Here is a 15474-nt window from a genome sequence, read left to right as displayed (position 1 = left end):
TAAGTTTCTATGTAAATCTCTATTGTATAAGCCAAAGAACATGATAATGTGTTCACCTAAAAATTCAAAGATGTTCTAACTCTTTTAAAATTACCTGTGTATATAAATTTAGAAACTTAAAATACGCATCACGTGCATATAAATCTAATTCCGCTTAGTTTTAATGGAAAATTTGTCAAAAATAAGCAAACCTTAACTTAGAATAAGTTGACCTTTATGTGGTATTTTCTTCAGATTGACCAAATTACTTACAACGTACCAAACAAGTCACTTTAATTTCCTCTTCTTTTGTATTATTTTTTTTTTTCAAAAAAAGTCCCCCACACCTATCCAACTATGGGGGAGAAAGATAGGGGCAATGAGGGAGGGAAAGAAAGGGGTGAGGGTGAGGGACGGTCGACAGTCAGGCAAAGGAAGAGAGAAAGTGGTGGGCCGACAGTAAAAAAAGCGTTTTTTTTAAAGAACAAAAAAATTAGAATAATTAATTTTAATAAAAAAAATTTAAATAGAATCAATTGCATTATGATATGCGGTATAATTTATAATAAACAATCACTCTAAAGTCTAAAATTACCTAGTCACAATTTATTTTAGGAAGATACCATATAAAAGTGACTTATTCTTCGTTAATCAAAACATTGGCTTATTTGAGCTAACACTACCCAATAATAAGTCTATTTTTTCTTGACAAGCTTTGCTTTAAATATTAGATAAAACTACCCACTAACAATTTTCCTCCATGTGGACACCTAATTGTTTCTCCCCAAAAATGAAACCCAATGATGAGTACATTTCACTTCTTTGATTATCGATTTAGGTGAAAAGTAGAAGAGTCTCGTGAATTTCCCTTTAGCCTTAACAATTCCTAACCTTTCTTAAAGTGTTTTAATTCAAAATCATTTATTTCGTATCTATAAACCCAAAATCATTCATTTTGTGTCCTTAAAACCATTCATTTCATGTCTGAATCTTAAAAAAAAAAATCCAAACCAGATTATTTTGGTCCAATTATTTCTAGTTGGATGGACTTGATAAGAGCTTTCTAACGATATATTATAAGCCTAAATTCGACTTAAAACAAATAAGTTATGACTAAAATACTAAGCCAAGCCCAAACCGAACCTAGGTCTATCTTACCTAAGACCCAATGATCATGTGAGAGTCCAACTTTAATCCCAATCCTAAACCAATTAGTATTCATTAGTAACTTCTAAAAGTATCTACAAGTTTCTAACCTATCCTTTCTGAAAGATAAAGATCACAGAGTTTGAAATCTAATAAAGTTCTTATTTTTGATAATCCTTGTTCTATTTGAATTTAAAGACATTCAAATATGATTTTTGTGCCTCATGATTTTTATCCAAATATTAGATGGTTGGATAGCCCTTGAAATTATCTTTCCAATGATATATCATAATCCTAATTTCGAGCTATAACGGAAAAGATATTAATGAAATACCAAACTCTATCCAAAACTAACACATATACCACTATTTTGACCATATTTTTTATTCTACAAAATTTATCAATCTGATTCTAACTGTATTGAAAATTAGACTTTAATATCTTTCGAACGATGTATTATTTATCTTATTTCAATTTCCGGATCAAAAGTTACGATAAAAATAAAAACCGCACAAACTGATGTCTATTGCGCCGCGATAGTCCCATCGCGCCGCGACAAAACCTATTTTACTCTGATTCGAATTATGACTCTTTTCTTATCCTTCGACCCTTTACTTCCCCTATAAATAGAGGTAGTTTCACTTGATTTTCAATCTTTAAAAAGCTTGATCAACACTAACAATCATCAAGCTCCTCTCTACTATTCTTTCTCTCTCTTGATTCTTTTCTTAGCCTAGGCTAAACACATCCCAACACATTCTTGTTACTTTTCACAAACAAACACCATACCTCCTTCAGGAGCTTTGAATACTCCTAACCAGCTTTGAAATTGCCTTCGACCTTGACGTTAAAGGTCGATAGTTCTGTGGGTTTGGTCCCAAATCTATATTTATATTATTATTTGATTTATTTGTTTAATTTAATCTTTCTTGAAGTTTACTAACATATGTATTTTTTGATAGAAAGAGATACGAGTCATCAAAGTGAGTAATTCAATTACTTAATTATTCTTTTGATATAGAATTCATGTTTAGAATTTTATATTAATTCCTAGTATCATGTTAGGATATTGTTATGATTTCTAGTATTATATTCCTAGTATCAAGTTTCGAATAAAGCTTTGGTTGTGGTTATTAGTGACGCACTACAGTTTGTTATTAATCTGTTTAGTATCATGCCTAGAATCTTGCTAATCATGTGTTTGATGATGATTTTGATTATGATGATGATTGTTGTGCCAATTATGTTCTTGATTGTTCATGATTGATTGTTATGCATGATCACGCCCCTTCTTACAGGATTAAAGGGAATTTGTACTCGAAATCACGCTTAATAAGATAATTAAAAATTTGATTTAAGCTAATATAATTTTAATTCAAGTGATCGTCAATAATAGATTTGATTATGCATTAATAATCAACCAATGTAGATTAAACATGCTTAGGATTAATTTAATGTATGTATGTTGATCTAAAAGTGCACATATATATCATAAGAATTAATTAGAGGTCGATCATCATCTCCTAATATCCATTCATGGTTCTGGACCACTATGGAGTTAGCGATCTCCGTGATCGTGAATAGGGTGTAATCTTCATACCCTTAATCAGTTTACAAGTTCCTAAAACTTGTTGGCAACTCTTATATCTCTAGCTTCTTTCCCTTTGGACGACACCATACTTAAAAATATGATCACAGTAGGGCTCAAAGTTGAGTTTGAAAAATTCCCTACGCTCCGAAAATTCCGTTTGTGGATCTGATTTGTTTGCTTTTACACTAATTATTGCAATTAATTATGTTACAAATAAATAGGTTGAATTGTTACCTTAATTTCCAAATTAAATAACCCATAAATATCATCCAAATTTATGAACTCTATTACCATAGTAATTAACCCAAATTCAATATTGATAAATCCTAACTCAATCCTTTAATCACCAAATTCAAGATATTGGTAAACTCTAATCCATCAATTAATAAATTTAAATTCCCCAAATTAGTAAAGAATAAATATCAATTGTAATTTGATCTTAAACTACCCCTAAATTGATTTATACCCTAAAACCCTAAATTAATTCGAGAACACTCTATCCCTATATTAAAAATCCTATTGATTTCATGAATTATATAAACTTATTCTTCTTATTTATAAGGAAAAATTGATAAAATAAATCTCAACTTTCACCCATTCGCTTTTTTTAATCCCAATTATCGTTTATTATTTAATAATCCCAACTTTCATATGTGTTCGCTTTTTTTGGTCCCAACAGGTAACTCACCTACTGTAGCAGGTTATTAGTCTAACGTGTCAATGACCGTTGGAGTAATATCAGTTTCTTTTATTTTTTTAAAAAATTCTCCAATTAAACCCTTATATCCCCTGTCTTCGTTTTTCCCCTGCTCCTCTTCATCCCACTTATTCACTCTTCTCTCTCTTCTCTCCTTTCTTTTTTAACCCTAATTTATTATGGCAGGAGGAGATCGTTCTTTTGCATCTGGTGGTTCATCTTCAACCTCAAGGAGTTTTAGTGGGTTGATAACCAAGTGCAATTGCGGTTCTGATGCGGTGGTACGGAGTGTGAAAAAAGGGCCGAATGTTGGTAGGAAGATCTTTGGTTGTCCAAAATGGTCGGTAATAAAATTTGAGTCTTCTTGTTTTGTTTTTCAAAGGTTTAAAGCAGATCAGAATTTTGATTTTTTTATAATTGATTTGGTTTTGGCGCAGGACACAAACTGTAATTTTTTAAAATGGGTTGATTGTAATAATGAAGTTGACGACCTTCGATTTCAAATCTTTGAAAAGGATACTACAATGGCTGAGATGGAGTACAAGCGTAATGACTTGCAAGAGAGGGTAAAGAAACTGGTTTTGAAGAAGGAGAAGTTGGAAGATGATGTGAAGGAAATGAAGGCTGACATTTGTCAATTAAGGGTTGAGCTTCTAATGAGTGCTAGGAATGAAAGGCACATGTCAATGGCACTGCTATTTTCATGGGTTTTATTTGGCTTTGTGATGTTTTATTTAAAATAAGTGTATGAAATTGCTTTGATAAGACAATTGTATGCTGTAATGTTTTACAGAATGTGGCAGTTATGAGTAAATAAAGGAGCTATTGAAATCCATTGAAATCCTTGATGTGTTTTCATTTGTGTTCATGTGCATCTTAGAAATAAAGCAAATCTATCAAAAGCTTTGTGCTTGTCATAATAAGTTCAAATGTAATCCAAGTTACATACATGTCTTGAATGCTGACATTGCAAATCAAACAAAATGAAATTCAAAGCAAGGTTCTAAATACTAAATTTAAAAGGCTATTCAAAACACCAATCACTAGTACATATAATTAGCATTAGGTGTTCCACATATTCACTGAGTTTGCTGAATAACAGTAGATGATTGGCTGATGACACCAGGTTGCTGCAACTGGGTTAATCTTGGCCTGCCTCTCCCCCTTCTAGCTGTCACAACAGAACCATCTGCTGAAAACAAAACCCCAACTCCCTTTGGCAGCTGAAAATTATTACCATAAGCATTAGACAGTAGCAGGGAATTGAAAAAATAAATACAGCCAAATTCAAGATGAGATATTAATACCTTCCCCTTGCCCCTTCCTCTTCCCTGTCCTGCTGTCCCACCTCCACGTGCAGATGTCCCACCCCCCCTTGACCCCCTACCTCCTCTAATACTTCTTCCACCTCTTCCTAATTGTGTTGGTTGAGCACTTGCTGCATGATGTGCAGGAGCAGCAGTTGATGTGGTTACTGTATGTGCAGGTGGTTGGGCATCCTTCCTTGGCCTTCCCCTTGCCTTTTTTACTGGTGGTTCTCTTGGAGGTGCATTGTCTTTATTAGGGCAGTTTCGCTTGTTGTGGCCTTTCACTGAACAAAGACTACAAGTCATCTCTACACCTGACTTGGTCAAATGTCCAGGCTTTTTTGGGTGCTCAAATGGATCCTTGATCCGATTCTTTCTAGGTCGACCTGGCCCTATTTTAATAGGAGGTGGATCTAAGGGGCAAGCAACTTGAGGCCAATGCCTTTGCCCTTCCACTGGAGGAATTGATCCTACAAAAAAAAAGATCCAAGTTCAAATATTATGTAAAGAACGTACACAATTAACACACAATTAACAATGCCACATATCAAGCATTCTCACCTGCATATGCCTTCAGATATGTATCTCTTCTATAGCAGGGGTCCACAAAATCTTCAGCTTGCCTATTTTGGAAAAATATGCATGCAATTGAGTGGCAGCAAGGGATTCCCAGCATTTCCCACTTCCTGCAAGTGCAGGACCTTGCTTCCAAGTCAACCACTAATTGATCAAAATAGTAAGTCACATTGAACAGGTGGTTGGATGATGGTTGAACTTCACAATTGGATGCCTTCTCTTTCTCTTTGTCCAACTTAGCTTGAATCCTGGGACAAAGGACAGAGCCACACTTCTCCATCTCTTGTCTTTTCTTGACTAATCTCTGCATAAGGGCACTTCTGATCTCTTCCAGCATGTATAGTAGATGTTTTGTCCTAGCATTTATTATGTACCCGTTGAAGGTTTCTGCCATGTTGGAGGTTATAGCATCAGTTTTGGTTGTTGTCTTCAAGAATGCCCTGCAAAATAACCCAGGATTATATGCTTCAAAGGCCTCAACTGCTTCAACATTCAGCTCACGTAGCTCTTTCAGATTTTCTTGGTAGTCTGCCATGTTGTACGATTTGGAAATCTTCCAGAAAAGCAATTTCATTTCCTCTCCTCTGAAAGATTTGTGCCAGTTAGCGAAGATATGTCTCGCGCAGTGTCTATGCTCTGCATTTGGCAAGACACTGGAGACAGCATGTATGATTGCCTGCAACATCAACCATATACAGACAAGCATTCAACTATTGAAGGTATATTTCAACATTAACAACCATTCAAAATTAAGGTTCAATTTCTCTCAAAAAAAAAATCAATTTAAGGTATATTGATGCTGACCTGATGCTCATCAGAAATGATGGCTATGTCATCCCCCTGCCCTAACTCCAAACATGATTGAATTTGAGTGAAAAACCACTCCTAGGAACTATTGTTCTCACCTTCCACTATGGCCCAAGCCACAGGATACATTTGGTCGTTTGAGTCCCTTCCTACAGCAGAAAAAAGTTGTCCACCAAGGAAGGTCTTAAGAAAGCAGGCATCAACACACAACACCTTCCTGCATCCCTCCTTCCACCCTTTCTGAAAACCCTCAAAGCATATGAAGAGTCTTTGAAATACTGGTGGATGCTTTGAGGTGTCACTTACAAGTATACACTCTGTTGCAGGACTACATGCTTTCACAGCTGCTAAATAACCCCCAACCTTGTTATAATGGTCATGCATTGACCCATGTAGAAGCTTGTGAGCAGCATACTTTACTTTGTAAGCAAAGTCTCTTTTCACCAAAATCTTATATGCCTTCCTGATGCAATCCACAATTTCTTGTGCAGGCCAGTGAGGTCTTGTTTTAAACACATCCAAAAATTGCTTAGCAACCCAACTTGCTTTAAGTTGCCTATTTCTGTTCATATTCCTATGGCAGCTATGATCACCACACACCCTTTTAACCACCAGTGTTGCCCTCCTAGTATCCCAAGATGCATAAACATAAAAAGGGCATCCCTTTATGCACCTGACTGCTAACCTCTGTCCTCTCTTTTTGTTGCTGCTAATGTACCCCACATTCCTACCTTGAAACACAGCATATTTGGCAACTGCTTCTTTAAAGTTTTCTCTATTAGCAAACTTCTGTCCAACCCTCCACTTGAATTGTGAAAAATCTGTTTGTGGACTTACTAACAAAGACTTCCTTTCTCTCCTACCAACTACCACACCCTCATCTCCACTAATAGGTGGTGTGTCATTTTCCTCTGAACTATCTTCATAATCACTCTGATAAGGGGCTGGTTCTGAGGTCCCACCTGCTGGTTGATCAGTTACAGTCTGGTCTTGAGATCCTAATTGACCTTGTGCTGCACTTAATTGCAGTTGTTGAGCCTTTTGTGACAACTGAGTGTTGCAAAGCTGAACTCTTTCCCTAGCTGTATTATACTCATCATCACTATTATCTGACTCAAACACTAACTCTTGATTTAATTGCTGCTCATATTCCTCACCCTCTAATTGCAGATCTGTGAGCTCAAACCCAGCATCCAACACTTCATCAGCTAACACTTCACCACCCTCAACTTCACCCTCTACAACATCATCAGATTCACTATCACTATAAACAGCTCCATCAGCATCTTTATCTATAATTGACTTCCCTTTCCTACTTTCAGGTTCATAAGATGGGTCTGAGTCATCACTACTATCACCAAAATCAGGAATAAGATCATTTAAAGGGATGGGACTCTCAGGTCTATCATCTTCCCAATCAAAAGTATTTGTGTGACTAGGGTCATTTTGTGAAGAAGATATAATACAAGAAGGTTCAGCACAAATAGATCTGGGTTTGGATAAGGATTGTGTGTTGGTTTGACAAGTTGTACTTAAAGAAATAGGATTCACATGCTCTTTGACAGCTGCTGAAATGGGGGAATCTTTGTTGTGGGATGACCTGGCAGATGCCTCTTTTTCAATTGAAAGAGGTCTCTTTCTTGGACTAAATCTCACTGGGGAAACATGTTTTTTTGGTGGGGCCCTTTTAGTTGGTAACTTGGTGGGTTTTGTTTTCAAGGGTAACTTATTGGGTAATGTTTGTTGGGTAAGTAACTCACTGCCAGGGGGCTCATTTTCAATTAGTGAAGTTTGAAATTGTGTTTCAACAATTGGTTCTTCACTTGGTTCCAAGTTTGGTGACTCAGCCACATGAATAGCATACACCTCAACACACCTATATTTGTCAGCTAACTTGATTAATTCCATGGTATCTTTATCATTAAGCACCCTCCTAAGCCCATTCTCCATACTTAGTCCAGGAACACCCCCTCAACTGTTTTCCCCTCTGATACTTCCCTTGCCAGCAACATAAGATCCCAATAACATATCTCATTTGGGTCAACTTGTTTATTACTACCACTCCCACCCTCGTAGACTAAATGGCCATTTGCAATATGCTTGAATTGTCCACCATGACAAAACTTCAAGGTCACAGTGTCAAAAGGACTTTTCATCTTCCTATTTCTACCCATAATCCTATGTTTTCAAACACAACTCAACAACCATTCATATAATACAACCAATTAATCAACAAACACGAATCTAGGGTTTCACGCAAATTCAATAAAAAAAACCACCACAAAATTCAAAATAAAAAACACGAACAATTAACACATATCAACCAAAAAAGACAATGTTTTTATGTCATTAAAAAGCAATTACAGTCACTAATCAACTTCAATTATGCATAATTCGTCAGTTAAGCAAGGTCTTCACACAATTAAACCCACGAGTTTTGATTTAAGATTAATTGGGTACCTTAGATCTGATGGAAACTCCAATACCCTTGCACGATTGTTGCCAATTTACTCTACAAAGCTTGCCAATTTCGCCAATTACAGATGATGGTGTCAGCTCCAGTACGAAAATGGTTGAAAAAAAATTTAATTGAAGCAGGGGAGTAATGGCGGGGAGAGAGAAAATTAATGGGTAGTTGAGAGGAGTTAAGTCAGCATAGATTAGGAGGGAAATTAATTCCCTTGACTGTTCCAACCGGTCACCAGTCAATTTGACCCAAAAAAAGCGAACACATATGAAAGTTGGGATTATTAAATAATAAACGATAGTTGGGATTAAAAAAAGCGAATGGGTGAAAGTTGGGATTAATTTTATCAATTTTTCCTATTTATAATTATCCCAATTTGATAAATCTAAATTTTTAAATTTGATAACATTTGTAATTGCCAATCATGAAAATTAAAATATTTTTTAATTTAATTTTTACTTTTAGTAACCAAGAACAAGGATTAATATATTTAAAAATGAAGATAAAGCAAATAAATTGGAAGATATATATAATAAAATAGTGAGACCTAAATACGAAAGTTTTGGGCAGATAACGTGGGTAGTGCTACTGTAGACACCCAAATGTGTCTCCCCAAAACCAAACTCAGCCAGTGATGAATACCTTTCACGTCATTTGATTATCGAACGAAGTGAAAGTGTGAAAAGTCTAGTGCTGCGGTTGTTTTTATTAAAAATCTCTCTTTCTGTTTTTAAAAACATTTCTTTTTATACTCTATTTTATGAAAATAGCCAGTTCAATTTAGTTTGGTCCATGATAAGGGTCCCGTAATAGCGTAGTTGGATTGGGCTCGAAAAGAGGTTTCCAACGATATATTATAAGCTCAATTCCGATGAATAATGAGGAAGTTATGGCCAAAATACTAAATTGAGCCCGAAATGAATTTTATATGCGGCCCAATGATCTAGAGGAGGGCCTATTAATTATTATTCCTAAAATTGTTAGGATTGACTTTAATCTTCTAAAATAATCTAGAAGGTTCTTGTAAATTCTAATGGAATTAGGATTAATAATTATTATTTTAAAGAGTTTTATTTGGAATAAAATAAGTGTTATGATAAATTTGATCTTAAAACTGTCACTAGGTGAAAAAATAAGATTGACCGCCCTAAGCCCACCGGTTTTTAAAAACCGGTGGGGAAAATATGGAGAAAAATAGGTGGGATTTTGAGTGGTGGTTTTTCGCTATCAGTTCAAACCAAACCGGTGGGAAAAACCATTATTCTCACCGGTTTGGTTCAAACCGGTGGCCTTTTATTAAAAAAAACCCATATATAAACCCCCCTAACCCTACCTAGCTTCATTCACGCACTCACCAGCCTCCTCACTTCTTCTCTCTCCTGCTCTCTCCTCTCCATCTCTCGATCTCCTGCTCTCTCCTCTCCATATCTCGATCTCCTGCTCTCTCCTCTCTCCTCTCGATCTCATCTCACCACCACCACCGTCGTCGTCCTCTTATCTCTCCTCTCCTCTCCTCTCCCTCGTCTCTTCTTCTCTATCCTCTCCCTTGTCTCGTTTCGCCACCACCACCACCACAAACCACCTCCTCCACCAATTCCAACATCAACAACAACAACAACCTCGCTTAGTGCATGTTACTGGGTTTAATTATTCGAGGTTAGGGTTTCTGGGTTTAATTATTTTTGTTAAATGTCTTGATTTTTTTGGGTTTGATTGTTGTAATATTGTTCGAAATTGTTGGGTTTAATTGATTTTGGAATTTTCTAGGCTGATTTTAAAATTTTTTGCATTTAATTTCTGGGTTTAATCGATTTTAATTTGATTTTAATCTAGTTTGGGATTTTAATTCGATTTTATTAATCGATTTGAAGTTGATAGTTTTAATTTTAATCGATTTGATTTCAATTTAAATTCTAGGTTTTTTTTTCTGAGTTCTTGGTCATCAAATTCTGGGTTTTTTTTTTCCCTGGATTTTTTAAACTAATTTATGGGTTTTGGTTTTATTTTTGTGGGTTTTTTTTCTGGGTCTGATTTTGTTCGATTAAAGGGTACACTAGTGGAAAAAAGGCTGTCCATAACGGGCAGCTGCCGTTACGGATAGGAAGCCCGTTACGGATAGGAAAACGTTATTCGTAACGGGCACTGTCCGTTACAAATAAGTACTTATTTTTAACGGGCGCCCGTTAGAAATAACTACTTATTTGTAATGACCGACATGAATGCCCGTTACAAATAACCAAGTATTTATAACGGGCACTTTAACTGTTCCTTACAAATAACCAGTTATTTGTAACTGGCAGTTTCAATTCTTTCCTCCCACGTATCATCATATTCAGGCATCACCATGCTGGGCGACTTTAAAGCAAGCCTTGGCTCTGATACCAACTGTCACGGTCCGAGAGTTCAAACACCGGATCGTGCGGCGCGCACTTGTCTATTGACGACAAGGACCCAAGCCTAAAATGAGAGAGGTTCGTGAGCACACAACAACATGGACCAAAGGTATCGCAAGAAAGCACACATCAACTACGGGTGCGGAGTCGGGGCTTGTGACGACTGATACTTAAAAGCAGGCATAAGCGGAACCGACGAGATAAAGGCGTCTTTGGAGGGTCTCTTGGTTTGGTGGGGGTGCTTTAAAACAAGGCAAGCACAATATCTATAAAGGCTTAAAACATCACACAAGTCTTAAAGCAATAGAAATGGGGTAAGGAGCTTTGATTCATTAACCGTCACCATCTAAAGAGCTTTATATTGAATAAGGAGAGAATTACAAGTGAAAGTTGAAACGATAGTAACACAATAATTCTCCCTACAGTCTAGAAAGAAAGACTTAAAAGACACTACATAAGGGAAAATACAAGGAAAAGGGAAGGGGATACATAGAAAAAGAGGTGGATTCTAACATCCTCCCCCACTTAAGTTGTCGACGACCTCGTCGACTTACAAACAAACTTACACTTAAAAGAAAAGTAAATAGAAGCTTCACTCTTCGGTTGCAGGGGTGGTTCTCGTCCTAGTTCTGATGTTGGCGCGGTTGCTAGTGTTGCGGATGTCATCTTCAGCAGCTGGATGATATGGTTTGAGGCGACTAACGTGGAAAACTAGGTGAATCCTCATCCACGTAGGCGGTTCAACCTTGTAAGCATTCCTCCCAATCCGTATGGTGATTTGAATGGGGCCTTCATGTTTTCTGATCAGTCAACGATATCTTCCTCTGAGAAACTTGAGTTGATCTGGCAGGACTTTCACCATCACCATGTCCCCTACATAGAATTCCAACGACCTTCTATTCTGGTTAGCCCACTTCTTCATTCTCTTTGATGCTCTCTCTAAGTAAGCGCGAGCAACTTCCATGTTCTGTTGCCATTCTCGCTTGAGCTCTCGTGCTTTGCTGCTCCTTCCATCTTCGGATGTTGCTATGGTGTGAGGTAGGAGAGGTTGTTGGCCCATCACCAATTCGAATGGGCTTCTGTTGGATGCGGTACTCTTCTGGGCGTTGAAGCAAAGTTGGGCGATGTCAAGGAGATTCACCTAATCCTTCTAATTGGCGCTAACAAAATGCCTCAAGTATTCCTCTAAGACTGTTGAATCTCTTAATTTGCCCATCAGATTGAGGATAGTGGCTTGAAGACATGTTCAAGGCTGACCCCATGAGTTTAAACAACTCTGTCCAAAATATGCTCGTAAATCTTGTGTCTTAATCGCTGACGATGCTTTGTGGCAAACCCCAATACTTCACAATTGTGTTTGAAGAACAATGACGTCGTCTCCTCAGCACCGCAAGCCTTCTGCGAGGGAACAAAGGTGACATATTTTGAGAATCTTTCGATCACCACCATTATCGCTGAATACTAATCTACTTTGGGGAGAACATTGATGAAGTCCATAGATATGCTCTCCCATGGACGTATCACAGGGATAGGATCTAAGAGGCCTCCAGGTTTCTAGCGATCCACCTTGTCTTGCTAACAAACCAAGCAGGTCCGGGTGTAGCTCATGACGTCTTCCTTCATCCCGGGCCAATAATACCCCATGGAGATTAAGCTTAAAGTCCTCTTCCAACCTGGATGTCCAGCCCATTGTGTGTCGTGGCATTCCTTCAACAACATTTTCCTTAATCCCCCTGCTTTAGGGATGAAAAGCTTCGTACCCTTGGTGAAGATGAGGTCGTCTTCCATTCAAAAAAGTTTGGTCTTTCCTTCTTCAATCATCTTCATTATTGTTTTTGTCATTGGATCATCTGGTAGGTAAGCTTGTACTTGATCTCTAACAGATGTGGGAATACTGCTTGCAGACATTGGTGTTAGCTTGTACATTGCGGCAAGATTGGCACGCCTACTCAGGTCATCAGCGAGTCTGTTGCTTGCTCCCAGTCTATAAGTGAACTCCACATCAAAGTCGGCAAGTGCCTCCTGCCAACGAGCCTACTTTCCTGTTAGTTTAGGTTGGGTGAGGAAGTAGCTAGCTGTTGTGTTATCGATACGAACAATAAACTCCGAGCCCAACAAATAGTGTCTCCACCCTTCAAGCAGTGAACAATAGCTAAAAGCTCTTTTTCTTGTGCTGCATATCTCCATTTTGAATCACTTAACTTTCGGCTTTTGTGAGCTATTGGGTGCCCTTCTTGGAGTAAGACCCCGCCCAAAGAATAATCGGATGCGTCCGTCTCAACTTCAAACGCTTTGTTGATGTTCAGGAGCGCTAGTATCGGTTCCTTCATTACTGCTTCTTTGAGCTTGAGGAAAGCCCCTTGTTGTTTCTCTAACCAATCCCATTTGTTGTCTTTCTTTAACAATTCCGTGAGGGGGCTTGCTATTTCAGAGTACCCTTAAATGAAGCGACGATAGTAATTAGTTAACCCCAAGAACGATCTTAACTCCGAGACGTTCCTTGGAGCTTTCCAATCACTAATGGCTTGAATTTTCTTAGGATCCATTCTTATGTGGCCTCCTCCTACGAAATGTCCAAGAAAGCCTACTTCTTTCTTCGCAAAAGCACATTTCTCTCGCTTCACGAACAAATGATGCTGTTTCATTTTTTCGAACACCTTCCTCAAGTATTCTAAGTGATCTTCGAGGGTGTTGCTAAAGATTACGATGTCGTCTAAGTAAACAACCACAAACTTGTCTAAATAATCGTGGAAGACTTGGTTCATCAAAGTACAAAATTTTGCAGGAGAATTTGTTCGCCCAAATGGCATGACCAACCACTCGAACTCTCCGTATCTGGTGACACAGGATGTCTTTGGTTCATCTACTTGAGAAATTCGAACCTGATGGTAACCGGACCTTAGATCAAGTTTGGTGAAGTATACAACACCTCCAAGATGGTCGAACAAGTCTGCCACCAAGGGGATCGGATAATGATTTCTCACCGTTAGCTTGTTCAAGGCTCTATAATCGATGCACAATCTCAAACTCCCATCCTGCTTCTTCTGGAAAAGGACCGGTGCCCCATAGGGAGCTCTGGAGGGTCGGATGAATCCAGCTTCCAACAACCCATCCACCTGTCTGCGTCTCTGTGAACTCTGGAGGTGCCATCTGATAAGGACTTCTCGTGGGTGGTTTGGCACCAGGAACCATCTCAATGTTGTGATCAATGACCCTTCGAGGGGGAAGAGATTTTGGGAGCTCCTTGGGAAGGATATCTAAGTATTCCCTAAGTAACTCTCTTATGACCTCAGGGATGTAGCCCTCGTCCTCTTCATCCTTCATTAAGAGAGTAGCGAGGAACGTATGATCATTTCTTTAAGACCACGTACAAAGTTGAATAGTCGGTCTTTCTCCGACATGTCATGAATCTCCAACATGCACGCCGAGTATTCCTTCACATACTCCCGGATAGAGTATTTGTGTTATAAGGTTGCCAACTTGGTACGGGCCACGAATTTAGTGTTTTTGGGTAAAATTGGTCTATGAGCTCTATCTTTAGATCCTCCCAAGTATCTACCGACGTCCTCTTTGCTTGTATGTCGGCGTACTTGGTTCACCACCAAGTACTTGGTTCGCCACCAAGTACTTGGTTATTTGTAGCGGACATTGAAACTGCCCGTTACAAATAATCTCTAAACAAGACAAAAAATTATGGGGTATTGTAACAAGCACATGTGCCAGTTACAATATCCATATTCTTTATTCCATTCACCACTCAAATTATAACATAAATCAAATCCAAATATTGGTTATTATCCTATAATACATGCACCGAATCCAATTTAGTAACTTAAAAATTGCTTATAAACCCATCCAAATGTAAAGTTCATATTAATAATGATTATAAAATTTAATAAATAATGGAACACAAATTGGAAAATTGAGGACATTGATCACAACAACAACGAGCATAACAGCAGCAACGAGCAGCAACAACACCATCCAAATTAATTCGGCTTCTATCCATGCCCAAATTTACTTGTGATTCCAAAATTTCATCAAAATAGCCTGAAACAAATTGGAAAATTAGGACATTGATCACTAACTTCTTTCATAATTGAGATCTATTTTCTTTTATAACCTTTTAGTAAGTTTTGTAAATTCACAAGGAGAGAGAGCACCATAAACAAATCATACACAAGTTTTGTAAATTTGGCTTCAACATTGATAAAGTCAGATACTACATATGAAGAATTAAAGACAAATCATACACAAGTTATAGACAAATCCTAATTAGAGTTAACGTGATTCAATGAACAAAAAATGGCCTAAGATTATGTGACATGATAAAGTATACATGGAATTCGTGAAGCGAGGGTAAACAAGAAATTCAGAAAGCTATGACTTGAAGGCTTAAACAACCAGCCATGGATTCTGCCTAAAATCTATAACTTGAAGGCTTAAACAACCAACCTTAGATTCAAGTAACCTACCACTCAAAGAATTCATTGACATATTTAACACGTTTA

This window comes from Chenopodium quinoa, unplaced genomic scaffold, assembly GCF_001683475.1.
Source record: "Chenopodium quinoa cultivar QQ74 unplaced genomic scaffold, ASM168347v1, whole genome shotgun sequence".
Lineage (NCBI taxonomy): Eukaryota > Viridiplantae > Streptophyta > Magnoliopsida > Caryophyllales > Amaranthaceae > Chenopodium > Chenopodium quinoa.
Note: the sequence above shows the minus strand (reverse complement) of the source record.